Genomic DNA, 15,161 nt, shown 5'->3' on the forward strand with positions numbered 1-15,161 from the left:
ATCATGCTCATGTTTCCAAGGCAGAGAGAGCACGAAGAGGTGGGCTTCTGTCCACTCCCACTATGGACTAAATTGTGTCCCCTCCCAAATTCATATGTTGCACCCCTAACCCCCAAAACGATTGTATCTGAAGACAGAATCTTTCAGATGATTAAGGTTAAATGAGCCCTGATCCCATAGAACTGGTGCCTTTATAAGAGAGGAAGAGACATCAGATCTCTTTGTCATCTGCAAGCGAGGGTGAGAGATCTCATTAAAACTTGACCATGCTGGCCCCTTGATCTTGGGTTTCTAACCTCCAGAACTGTGGGAAAGTACATATCTCCTGTTTAAGCCATCTAGCCTATGATATTTTGTTATGGCAGCCTGAACTGACTAATACAGCTCCTTAAGCAACCTAACTAAAAATAATAATCATTGTTACTTTTTCAGCAAATAAGTAAAAAAATGTTTTAGAAGATTTAAAAATTCTTTTTGTAATTTTTATATGAGAAGTATGAAGGAAAGCATCTTTAAAAATTGAGTCATTTTTCTTGATATGTAATAAACTTTCTAAGTAAATTTGGTGTTTTTGCCATGCAAACAGAGCTTCAAGCATAGCTTGCTTCTGTCTATAGGACTGTTGCTCTAAAACATCTGTTTTTTGGCTATCACAGCACGACCACTTTTTACACCCCAACACAAATGCTGCCGATTCTCTTCCACTTTCCACATTCTCTGCTCTATCCTCTTCTACACTACCAGAGTGCTTAATTTAAAAATGTCTATGTCATATATCATATCACCTTGTAATTTCCATGACTTGTGCATACGCCTATCTCCTCCACTAAAAACTACACATCTTACAAGTGGGATTCATGCGCTCCTTTTGGATTTTCCCAGTGTTCACTACAATATTTTGCCAATAGTGAGTATATATGTAGTAAATCTATGAAAGAATGAATGAACTATTGATGGATGGACAAATGAATGAAGAAATGGATTAATAACTTATAATGAATAAATTAATGTATTTACTATTTTGCTTCACCAGTTTTCCATGGCATCCAGGAGAATTATCCTTCCACCATGATGCTTCCCTTTGATGCCACATTTATGAAAGAAAAAGAATTAATAAAAAGGGAGCATAGAATAACCTTAGTTTCAGTGTCTCCTATTGGTTAGGCATAGTACCCTTGTAATCTTCTTACTATGCTGGGAATTGTTTCACTACCTCCATTTTTCTGACAAGAAAACTGAGGGTTTGTGAAATTAAGTAATGCATACATACCCACAAAGCTGCTGAAAAGCAAAACTACAATTTTAGAGCAATGCTAAATCCCAGGCTCAATCCTACATATTCTCTCTCTTGACATTTTGCTTCTGCATTTTGGTCAAAAGAAGTAGTTAAGACATTTTCTGAAACCATTTGACATGGCTATCTTACTGGTTCAATTTGGTGAATGAGGTGAAGTGTTTATGATTTCTTAGTTTTTCATTTTCCTATCACTGTGAGACATTATCAATCCCAGGGTTTCTTCTGTAAGAATTACCCTTAACTATCTTAGCAACAATACCACCGTACCAAATCTTTAAGATGCCAATTAGGTTCTGATACCTCAGAGGCCTCTAGGGATGCAAAGCAAAGCAGACAGTTTTCTTCCAATCTGATCTCACTCCTATTGTTATTACCTGAAAGTATAAAACTTAGAGTGAGAACATAACTTGAGATGTTATATACAGGAAAATTTGAGTTACATTCCAGTTCTGTCATTTGTTAGGTATGTACATTTTAAATGATCTGTCTCAGTTTCCACATTAAATAATGTTCATGAACTCAGACATATTTGAACATATGGCAAAGCCTGGGAAGACGGACTCATTAAGGATAAAGTTGCATTGGGGATGGAATGAAGCTCCTTGGTCAACGTGTCAGAGAGTGGCAGAAAGCTCACCAATTATACTTCTTTCTTCTGGGTACTCAGGAAACTACATTTCTTCAGCAGTCTTTGCAATTAAACTGATGTCATATCATAGAAGTAATGTTCAACACTTCCGGTCATGGACATAAATTGTTTCGTGTTTCTCTCTCTTTGCCATCCAACTAGATAAATAAGGATACAGCAGTGGATTGTGAAGAGGCTTAGAGGATGATCCCACCACAAGATAAAAGAATTGGGATTCCAGAATCATGGAATGGCAGGCTTCCCACCATACAGATTGTGATAGTAGCCAGAAGGAAAACCTTTATTGGATAAAGTCACTAAGATTCTGGGGTTGTTTGTTATTGACCTGGCACTAATTACCTGTTTAATAGTTTCTTAAAAGTCAGTGAATACAAGTCTAAGGCAAAAATAATGGGTCATCAAAAAGCAAAAGGAATAATCTTTGTTATTCTGTGACTGAAGAACATTGCTCAGAATATTCTCTGGACCAGCGGTCCCCAACATTTTTGGCACCAGAAACCAGTGCTCTTATGAAAATCTAATGCCCGATGATTTGAGGTGGAGCTGAGGTGGTGATCTAGTGCTGGGGAGTGGCAGCAACTACAGATGAAGCCGTGCATGCTCACCTGCCTCACTTCCTGCTATGTGACCTGGTTCCTAAAAAGCCACAGACCGATATTGGTCTGTGGCCCTGGGGTTGGGGACCCCTGCTCTGGACTGCTCCCTTCACTTCCCTAACCCCACTCTCCCACACTCAGATGGTACTAAGGCCACTATCAGAGCGAGGCTATTATGAAGACCTTTCCCACAGGACACTGACAATGCAAAATAGTATTGCTTTGTGGTCTGCATAACAGAGGGAAAGGTGGGGAATATTTGCCACTTCTACAAGAAAATGATTGTCGGAGGCAGAGAAGGTCACATTAGTAACCTAGGAAGCAAGCAGCCCAGTCAGAAGTGAGAGGAAGAGGAGACCACTGCAAATGAAACCTGAAGAGAATCAGCCCCTCCTCCAAACACCTCCACAATGAGATAGGGCAGAATTAAGCCAAAAGAACTCAGGTTTTAATACTCATTTTCTTCCCTTTATTTCCCTTTTATGTTGAACTGCCCTCATGAAAAGTATCGCAACTTTCTGACTAATGCCTTTGCGTTGCACAATGATTTTAAACTCCATGTGGAATTACGCATCGAGTGAGGGACACGCTGAGAGTGAGGGACGCGCTGAGAGCTGCTGTCCGTCCTCCAGTGAACTGCATGATAATCCTGTTAACCTTCCTAACAGGAGGTCATTAAACAATTTTGAAAGCTGTTTCCTCTCACATCAGAACTGCATGCAAAATCTGATCTAGTGTTTTTAATATAAGCTGTTCAGCTGCACAGATAGACCTTCACATGTTTTAGATTGTCTTTTCTTATTCTTCTCTTGGCTGCTAAGTGCCTTTTAACCTTTCTCTAAGTTTAGGTGTTGTCCAATTTGTTTTTGTTTTATTCTCGATTTCAACATCTAACACAATTTCCTCTAATAGTACACCCCACTTTCTCTCGTTCCTTTTGATGTTTTATTTAACACGTGCCAATCCACGTTTCATTCATTTCAACACATTATCTTCCTGTGCACCAGTCTTTTAAAGTTTGTTGTATGTGGTGTTTGGTTCTTATTTCTGTTTGACTATTTTCATGAAACTATCCATTTCCATTAAGCCTAATTTATGTCTGCATTTTACTCGGTCTCTTTTTATCACTAAAAACATTTTAGCATCCAGTTTTCTCCCTTCCTTCCTTCTTTCCCTTTTTTTTTTGTTTTAAGTATGTTAATAGCCACCTATTATCAGAAATTGTGCCTGAATACATTTAGAGAAAAACAAGTTTTCCGTTTTTATCTTCTTGATCATGTAGTGCTTTCATTCAACTTGATTTCCTCCTAGATCTCTAGAAGCACTAATTTTTAACCTCCAGAACAGAGAGAACGTATATTTTTAACCACATTTGAGAAAAATGGGTAAAATTGAAACGTGCTTCTGGTGGTTTAAATAACAGAAAATGGATTCCTCATCTCTGGGGAAGATTCCATAATAAAACCCTATCACTGAATCAGCAATTCAAACATCAAGAAAGTCAGTTTTCAGGAGTGTCAGGTTAGGGACTTCACGTTTTTAAGAAACGTCTTTGCAAAACAGAGGCCTAGTTAAAAATTGGATGAAGGACACTGATTTAATCTCCAGGGGTGACTGAACCCAGTGTCTGGGGTTCTTCCAAACATTTAAAGTCATTTCCAAATGTTTTTGATGCAGCACAACCCAAAAAGGATTTTGGCAAGTGTGTTTTCCCTTCATTTTAAAACCCATGCGTATTTCAAGGGAAATGCAATCCATATGTCTTTGATTCATTTACACTTAAATCATCTAAATGCCATTGTGCAAGAGCTATTTGATGTACAAGAAGCCTGTGAGCCTGTTTTATAAGCCTTTTTAAGCCTATTTCTTTGAATCAGAAAGTCATGTTTTGCCGGCCCTAAACAGAACTTGAACTGGGAAAGGCTCAAGTTCACTTCTAAACTGAAAACCCGCAAAGTTTTGCGTGGCTTCTGTACTTAGCAATATGTTTCCCTTTGCCTAAAGCTCACAAACACCCAGCATTTCTCTTCTCTGTCTCACATGTAGTGAGAACAGGGTAAATCAATTTTTGAATCACATTTTACTTGTAAAATTCACATTTTGAACCTCAGTTATCTCCTAGGCACTGCCAGAAGTTAAAATAGCAACACTTGAAAATTAGGCTTTTGCTCTAAAAGGGCAAAACAGTCTATAAAGTACATAAATTACTGCTTCTGTACATTTATTTGTTTGACAGGTTTAAGATATAAGTGTGGCTTACATATGGATTTTCAGGATGCCAGATTGGATGCTCCATGAGCTACAGTCACAAATGTAACCTCTTTTTTTAAGACTTATGTTTGGGAGAATAGAATTGGAACAATCTTGCTGTTCTGCACAAATCTAATTGCTGTGTCAAAACAGCAATGGAATATGATGAACATTTGCATTTTTCTCATTTACTGGCCTTTTCTATGGCTTTAATCATACTTGCATTTATGGTCAAGAAGAAAGTACACTGAACTATTTTCTCTCTTGCTCCCTGACACTTTAAAAATTTCTGATGAGCTACAAACTAATACTTTTGGGGGTAAAAATGTAAATCTCTGATCAGGTGTTTGGAGATACCCAAATGATTAACACCGATTGCTACGGACATAGAAACATGTCTTGAGAATGAATAAATCTTTCTCAAGCAAAAGCACTAATTATCTTCGAATGTGTGATTCCTTTGTTTTTATTTAGACACATCTTAGAGGTTGCATTTTAGCGAGGAGGAAGAAATAATGATGGTGTGATTTTCTGAAGACAAGCCATATTTTAAATGTGTTCGAAGTTTAAGGGGTGGAGATGAAGTTAAAAAGAAAGAAATCCAGGTGAACCTAATTATTCCTTATGCATTTTCTCTAGTTCATATATATGATAAACTATCATATTTGTGTAATCAAAAGGATTATGAAATTTAAGTTTGGAAAAAAGGATTTGGGCACTAAACCTAGCAAACAGTTAATTAGGCTGAGATAATTAGATAGCAGCAAGTGTTGGATTTAGTTCTTTTTCATAGTTAGTTTTCATTAACTACCAAGTTTTCATGATTCTCTGCAGCCAGAAATTATTAATATTCTATTCTTAAAAGAATGGTGCACTACCGACAAAGGATTAAACTTTCAAAAAGTGTGACAGAAATTTTATGTTGACCTATCCACATATTTTCTTTAGAAAATATTTTTCCTATTAAAAATTTTATATAACAAAGTTTTAAAATCTAAATTAAATTCAGGAAATATATTAGTTTAAAAATTCAGCAGACAATCATAACACAACTATATTTTAGAGTATCAATTTAAAACATAAAGTGAAAATTTTGAATTTTTATGATTTTGCTGCCAAAATCACCAAATTAAACCAGAGGGTATTGAATAGGATTGTGCAATAGGTTAATAACTCTGATTTTGGGCAAACAATTAACATCATATTATAGAATTCTATGCCAGGATATATGATATTTAACTTGCATTTAGGTGGACATATAAAAACTTCACAAAACAAAGTTTAGCAGTACTTTCTGCCCCTGACCTGCTGCTCTCCATACTCATCTCTTCTTTCTCTAGCTAAATTCATCTCCATCTCTAAACATAATAGCTTTGTCAGCCCTCATCTGTCTCTCAGAATAACTTGCTGACTATCTTAAGAACCCATGCAATGCAAGGCATTATTTACCTCACTTATTGGGTCAGATTGGCCAGCTCCCTGTTAATGCAATAAAAATTTCAAACCCAAAGCTAGCACAGCCAACAGAGATTGGAATATAATTAGAACCCTTTTAGTTATAAGAGGACACAAACCAGGCTGTAAATTTCATGAGAGTAAATTCCAGCTCTGAGAATTCTAGTTCCTGCTATTTCAAATGGATTTGGGAGCACTTTATAATGCCCCACCCTTGACACATATATTTACCTACCACAGGCACACACACACTTCAACCTATATTCTTCCATAAGCCTGGTTTTATATCTAAATGAAATTCGAATCCCAAATATACCCAATGGTACATGTTGAAAGCTAGGATGAGGTGGGAAATCTTTTCAAAGAGAACAATAAGAATTTAGGAAACATTTTGTACATAGAATCAAATTGGTTCTTATTTTATCTAAATCCATTTACTCACTCATCACTTAAGCAGCCATACAATCTGTGACATAATGAGTAAGAATCAGTGGTGTAAAATGGGCAGGTAATCCTGGGTAGTGCCTTGAGATTCAAATATTAATCATTATAAAATCTTAAAGTCAAAACTTTAATGCCATTCTTCTTTTAAATGTTTGGTTGTAAAAATATGTATATTTTTAAACTTACTAATGTTTACCCTTATCTCAAAGGATTTTGATTTTCAAAATTGACATTCAATACTATGGTAGACAGACTAAGGCCTCTAGAGAGGTTCACATCCTAATCCCTGGAACGTATGAATATGTTAATTTATGTGGAAAGAAATTTTTCAGATATTATTAAGGATCATGTTGAATTATGCAGGTGAATCCCATGTAACAGAAAGCTTCTTACTGGAGGGAGGCAAGGGAGTCAAATTCATAGATAGGAGATGTGAGAATGGAAGCAGAGATTGGAGTGATGCACTTTGAAGGGGCCATGAACCAAAAAAACATATTGTTCCAAGTTGAAAAAGGCAAGAAAGTAAATTTGCCCCTAGGGCTTCCAGACAGAACAAAACTCTGCTTACACCATAATGTTACCCTGTAAGACTCTGTTAGATTTCTGATCTCCGGAACTGTAAGAGAATAAAGCAGTTTTTTAAGTCACTAAGTTTGTAATAATTTGTTATAGCAGCAATAGGAAACTAGTACAAATACAAAATCCGTCGTATTTTGAATGGAATTTTACAGTCAATGCATTAGCACTTGATATCCATAAGTTAATTTAGAACTTCCATGTGTACCCTATTTAAAACAAATAAAATATACAAGCTTCATTTTGCGAAGGATCCTTCATCGGAATCCCAAAACTATACAGTTTTTCCCAATGCTTATAAAAATCTACATAATTGATTATTCATAAAATGTGATATGTGCAATATATGAATTTTCATGAATTTTTAGGAACATATCAATTTGGTTGAAGGATATAGTGTTAATTACAATCATTCTTCCATAAATTATCTTTCATTTCTTTAAAGAGTAGAGTTCAGACATCCCTGTTTATCAATTAGCATTATATTTGCCTTGGTTAAATTGATTTAGTGTTCATATTTATAACGCCTAGTATCAAAAAGAAGTCCCTGTAGATTTTTACTCATCTTTTGCTTCTAAAGGTCTAGTATAAGAATATCTGGGCCCTGAAGTTTGGAAGCTTAGGGTCAGTCAATCCATGCCACCTATCGCTGTAAGTGACTACAATTACTCAGGCTCTTTGCTCTGTCCTCTCTGCTGTGGAAAGTTCAAGGATTTACAGCTTGATCAAGAAAGAGGCAGAACCATGAGAAGCAGCAATAAACAATAAGCTTTAATGGGTGGTATTTGGACAGAGTTGTACGAGGTGGAAATCTTCCATCAAGAGACTTTCTAGACTAAAATCTATCATCCAGAAGGGAACTAGGGCAAGAGACATCCCAGAAAAGAAGGGGAAACCAGAAAGGCGTCTTGCATGTCAAAGTAATGATATGCAGCAATGAAGTGAGAAATCTCTGGGTCAGCGGGCAGAAGTAGTTTTGGGTCCTATATTGCTGCAGGAGTTGTCTTATCTATGGTTAGCCAACTTTGGGTGCAGTTTCACAGGATATGTAAAGTAAGCAGGTTCTAAATGGCTAGAAATATGCTTAGGCGAGATATATTTAAAGAAATCAGATGTGTAAGAATTTGAGTTTAGTGCCAGCAGGCTTTAGGCTAATGGTCCTAGCCTGCCATAAAGAAATAAACAACATGGGAGTCACAGGGACCATCTTTGGCCATTTATATGACATCTGTTCTATTCTTTCTTCTACCTTCCCAATTGTTCTTCTAATCTAATTCCTGAACTAAACTCAGGCATAAATATTCTATCTTCAACCTCTTTACAGAATGCAAAATGTTTTTTCTGCCTCCTTGCTTCAGTTCAAATTGGTTATGTCCCAAAGGAAGTACTTTTCTTGCAGCATTCTTGAGTAAAAGTCTTTCAGTCTCTTATATCTCAGTATTATGCAACTGAGATGGTGATGAGCGGCCCTCTTCTTCATTTTGACCTTTCTGTTAAAGAAAGGTCAGGTTTTTCCTAAGAGATAATTTTATGTTTACACTCTAGTTAAAAAAAGAAAATTCCTACACCAAAGATTAAGTCTACTTGTTCACAAAACATACCCTCCTTGTGAAATGTCATCTGTTGGCCTCTGGGTTATAGCCTCCATAGTCATTGAGTTGTCACCTGGATCACAGCTTCCTGCTGTACGAATATTTGTTATTATCCTGAATAATTTTAATGCCCCTATGGAATAACTCTCCAATATTTTTTCACAGCCATCACAATATCTTCAATTCCAGCGAGCCTGAGCTCCACTCTTCTCCTCTAGCTTTTTATCATATCTCCTCCTGGACCCTCTCATGAACTAAAACTTCTCTCCACTTTAGAAACCAGAAATTCTGCCCTTCTGCTCTTTGACCACATCTTGCATTTCTGCTTTCCTTCTGGAACCACTTTCCTTACACCTGTCCTTCTACATTGCAGAATCCTTAGAATACCATGGTTGCATGTTATTCCTTAATTGCCTCATTTCCTTCCCTACATAGATTCACAAACACCCACAACTGCTTTGCAAGTATATGCTTTTGTCATATCTCTTAATCCTGGATCAATTATTCAAATTGTCCACCCTCGTACTCTAAGGTTGAGTTGGGTTGAAAAAAGTAGACTAGGGCTACTAAATATTTATACACTTCAACTTCAGCTTGCCTCTCTCCGTTGATCACAAGGGTTTTTCTTGTCTGCTCTTAGCCCCCATTCCCATTTCTCTCAGTAGTAATTTAAAACATGTGTCACTCTACTCAAAACCCCTAACGAACTCCTGTTTTCATTCTTCACAGTAAATGTCAATCCTTTCTTCAGAGGGAAAATTGGGTTTCCCAATTTAACTAATTCTGCTTCAAAACCTGCTTTCCCTCGGGACTTGTTGATCTCCATTTGTAGTCTTCAGCCATTCGGTCAGCCTGGTCTGAAAACTAAATGACATTTTCAATTTTTTCCTCTCCTTTGACACTACAAGAAGGCTGTCACCATATAGTTTCTCTTTTTTGTCCTAAATGCTTCTATTTCTTCACCTAAATATCTATTTTATTTTATATTCCTTCTGTGTTACTTTCAAAGTAACCCCATGTTACTTTAAAAAAATCTAATTATCTCTTTTTTAAGCTTTGGAGATACCCTCTAATAGTGCTAGATTAAACTTAAGGAATCAAGGAAGGCTTTCCAGAGGATAAAATATCCTAAACTGTGATTTAAAATTTGAGTGAACATGGACCAGGTGTATGTTTGGGGGAAAGACTGACTTCCAGGTCAGTTATTGGAGGGAGGTTGTATACATCATTCTTCCTTCTAAATTGTAAGGTCCCCTCAAGGCAGAATCTGTACCCCAACATTGTATTTTACCATAGTACCATATGCAGAACAAGTGTCCAATAAAGTTTGGTAAAGGGAAGAGAAAGGAAGGAAGGACAGAACGACAAGATTTTACTACTTTAACCATCCTCTTGTTGATTTTCTTTTATGGACATTCTTTAAAATATTTCACTTACAATAGATCTCTATCTATATCACTGCTACTAAAAAACAATGGTCAAACACACCATTTATTGAAAAAGAAGAGTGAAAAGAGTTATAATAGCCGTGCCAGCAATTTCAGAGTAAGAAGAGTGAGAATGAGGCAGATTCATAATTAATTTACTCTATATTTATACCATAGTTGCGAGGATCTGCTAACTATATGTATATATATACATAAGATATATAAATATACATATATCATACATGTAAATATATATAGATCCAACCTTATGCATAATATGAGGAATAAAGCAACTCCCTCATAAATAGGTAATAAAAAAGCCACTGTCCCCCCCAAAATATTATATCTAAGTGATTAGAATACACTCTGATTGAATTTATGTATTAATTGGGGAAAAAATCATATGTTCAAAAGTTAATAAAACATACATCTTGATCTATAGTATATAAATGCACAACAATAGAGAACAATAATTATCTCAGAATAAAGAGCTATGTAAAATTAGAGCAGAGGGAGAATATATGTTCCTCGAAGATTAGGAAACAATTCATTAAAGAGATGATACCTGTGCTGGGAATTAAGGATATGCAGTATCTGAACAAAGGAAGAACAAAAAATATTTTACATTTCACGAGCAATGGTCCATATGGGAAAAATGATGAAAATGGCTACTGAGAACTATGGTGGTCATTCGTGCAGTTCACCAATGTCTGGTTTTTTCCTTCTTATGCCACATGGTTTGCATTTCCTAGCTGCTCCTATGGTTAGTTAGAACCAAACGATTAATTCTGGCCAGTGGGTTGTGAGCTGAAGTGACATTTGTCGCTTCCGTGCCATAACATTTAATTGCTAGCATAAGATCCTCTAAAAGCTCTTTCCACTCTCCCATGGCATGGAGACCAGCAACATTTAACACAGTGGATACTCCCTTAGGCTGGGTCTTTGAGTGGCAGCAGTGAACAGAGAACATCCTTGCTGACCTGATGTGTGAAAATTAAATCTTTGTAATATTAAGACACTAAAATTTGGGGGTATTTTGTTACCACACTTTAACCTGAACTACATGGGCAAGTACAGAAACAGGAATCCATTTGATAAGCATATTTGAAATATTAAATGGAGAAGTAATAAATAAGTTTGGAGGGATAAACTAGTCAATTTGCAGAGAAACATGAATTCTGGTTTAGAGAGTCTGGACTTTATTTTATAGGCAGGGTAGAGCTGTTAAAAGCTTTCAAACTAGGAGATATTCTGAACAGAATTGTGCTTCAGAAAAATTAATCAAACGGGATAGAGGATGCCTAGAATGTAGAAAGACAGTCAGAAGCAGGGAAACAAGTTATGCTATTGTGAAAAGCCTAGAAGTCATGGGGTTTGAAATAAGGTAGTGGCAGTGAGAACCAATTTGGCAGAATGAATAGAACTGTAATTTGCAGATCCTGGCAACTGATAAGGCCCAAGGGACTTATCACTGCAAGATTTTGAGCCTGAATGATTGTTGAGATGGTGCCACTGCCACTGAAATAGTAAGCATAGAAAGAGGAACAAATTTGAGAAGAAAAAGTGCAAATTTAGGTCAAGCATGATACCCAGCTGGCAATGTCCAGCAGACAATTGGAAAAAAACAGAATATATATTTGAAAGTCATTTGGAAGTGAAGCCATGATACGAATGGGATTGTCAAGAGAGAGAGAAAACAAATTAAAAAGGGAACACCGATATCTAGACAATAAAAAGACATCAAGTAAGTTATATTTTTACAAAGTCAGAATGAGGGAATTTGTAGGAAAATGGGGTGATTAACAATAACAAATGTAATGATGAATTAAAAAATAGATTTAAAAAAATCTATTAGATTAGGTTAGTTTTAAGGAAACAGTTTCAGGTGATAACTACAGAAAGAAGCCTGTATTCAAAAGATTGTGAAGTAAGTAGTACAAAACAAATTGAAGTTGTGGTTTCTTCATACAGCATAAAAATACTTAGCAGTTAAAATGAATAAACTAAATTATTACATCAGAAAACATGATATATATTATAAAAACATGAAGAAAAAGCAAATTGAAAAAATATACATACTATGTAATTACACCTATTAAACATATAGATAATAAAAACATATTGTTTATATGTACATATATGTTATTTATAAAACAAATATAAACATGAAATTAAGGATAGTAGTTACATCTGGAGAAGGAGGAAGAAAGGATGGGGAAGACTGAGTTGTATCTATACACTGTTTCTTAATACACAATATAACAGAAGCAAAATTAAAAAAAAGATGGAAAAGGAAAATGTAACCTGTTCTTTAAAAATGTAACATGGTGAAAGATGAGAAATAGATAGTACCTTGAGAGAAATAAAACGTAATGTAAATATATACCTTGTCTTTTCAATAAAGCCTGAAAGCTAGAGTATATTTATAAGGTGGAGTAATGTATCTCTGTCAGTAAAGACAGACATTGAAAATATGAGGAGAAAGCAAGATATCAGAATCCAGAAAAGTATTGAAAGATTATATGTACAAAGTTTATGCTTAGGGAGGAGGAGAGTGATACTTTTCATTATAACCTCATTTTCCTTATTTTTATCTACATATTTATGCTCCCACTAATATGGGCTTCTCACTGCTCCCTTAAGCCTGTTTTTCTCATTTCTTTGTGTTCTCAGGCCTATCTTTTAATATTCTACTATAAGGTCAACTAGGCCAACTATGCCATTAATCTTAATTATCTTGTTGTTTCCTGTACTTTTATAATACTTTATATTTTTCTTCTAGTTCTTGCCATATTGATTATTATTGTTCATTCTTCTAACTCTGTACATGTCTTGCTGCCTTGTATTTGTCAAGAATTCTTATGTATAAGTATCAAAAATCCCTTTCCCTGACTTGAATGGAAAATGAGCATATTAAAGTATGTCAGATGGCTAACAGGATTGATAGGAAATTTGAGAACCTATCTCCAAAAGGGACCAAGAACCTAGGGAAAGTAGCCAACTTCAATCATGGCCATAGTTGAAAGATGAACACAATCTACGTAAGAGTCCTCAAGCGGCACAACCGCTCCTAGATTTTTGACCCTGGGGTTGAGAATTTCTCTACCACTCCTTTATTTTTACATCACTTTCTCAATATCTTAGTTCTGTGGACCAGAGCCTTGACCACACTCTTGAGCTCCAAGAGGCTAGGTGTGGGAGGGAAGAAGACTTTCTCAACTCTAGTGATGAGAGCCAAAACATAGAACCTGCCAGGATTCCTGTGAGGGATTTTCCTCAAATAAAAGACATGTAGAATTTAGGCAATAATAAATACAAAAAAATAAGACAATTCCAACATTAGACTTTTTTTCACTTTGGGGTTTCTTAACATATTATAGTTGATGTAAGATTACAGAATGAATGAAATGACTAATGAAGTAGGCATATATTTAATTTACATGAAATTCCAAAGAAAAAAATTTCCTACTAATAAACTTTTTATGATATGGTGTCACAGATAGATTTCTGGTTTGCGAGCTACATAAATTTATCCTGTGACCTCAAGGAAATTATGACCTCCTTAGCTTTAGTTTTTTATCTGTAGAAGGGAAGATAATAATTTCCATCTCTGAAAGTTTTTATAAAGACCAGAAATAACAGAAGTTACTCAGTTAATATGGTATCTGGCACATAGAGAGTACTCAATAAAGTGTAGCTATCATTTTTACTTTCTCTGTCATGGATAAAGAAGAAAATGATAACAATATTACCGTTCTCGCTTCCTTGACCACATACCAGAAAGGAAGCTCAATATTTTGGTCAAGTGCAAGGTAAAGGGAGCCAGATTTCCTGGATTCAAATCATAGTCATGACACATATCAACAAATTAGCTGGGTAATCATAGACAATTTACCTTGTCATACCTCTATTTATTTATCTATAAAATGGAGATGATGAAACTGATGGTGACGATAATTATGATGATAATGGTGATGAAGATGGTGTCTATGATTATGATAACAGCATCTCCTTCAGGATTATTGTGAAAATTTAGTGAATAAACATGAACTACTTTTAACACTGTTGGCATATACTAAAAAATTTATAAATATTTTCTACTGCATAAATATGTTAGCTATTGTCATTAGTAACAGTTGTGTGTGTGTGTGTGTGTGTGTGTTTCTTGTAGAGTTTTGTTGTTTCCCTGCTCCCCTGCCTTGGTAGGCTATGTCCTTCTCCAGACAAGCCATACATTTGACATTTGACTGCTGTAAGATAATTAAAGATAGCCTTTGTGATCATGCAATAGTTCAAATTATACTTGCCTAGATAAGGAATTACTCCAATGCCTGCTCACATTAGCACAGTGATCAAACCACAAAGAATATTTATATTCCCTCATGTATTAAACAATGAGTTAAACTATTAAGTACTTACTATTTGTGCCAGACACTTTATTCTTTGAGATACAGCAATGAACAGAACTGCCAGTCTTTGCACTCATGAAGCTTCCATTTCTTGTATATTTGTTAAGTTAACAAATTATATGCTGAATTTTGGTTTAAATAAACATTTCATACTGTGCTTCTAATAAATATATGACTTAGATATAAAATAAATAAAATTACACTAAATTAAAATCCCCATAGTTTTGGAACTGAGTATATATCCTTATGCTCAATCACCTCGAAACCCTTTTCCAATTCTAAGATGCAACGATCCTACTAAGCTCACTAACAGAGAGCTATGCATGGTTCCCCAGTGATTATAAACTAAGATTTTTAGTATTTCATGGCTGCTTGGCACTCTTAACTGTTTTATATATATTTGTCTAATTCTCATAATGACCCTACAAGCTAAGACCTACTATGAGCCCTATTTGATGCATGAGGG

This window comes from Rousettus aegyptiacus, unplaced genomic scaffold, assembly GCF_014176215.1.
Source record: "Rousettus aegyptiacus isolate mRouAeg1 unplaced genomic scaffold, mRouAeg1.p scaffold_m13_p_8, whole genome shotgun sequence".
Classification (NCBI taxonomy): domain Eukaryota; kingdom Metazoa; phylum Chordata; class Mammalia; order Chiroptera; family Pteropodidae; genus Rousettus; species Rousettus aegyptiacus.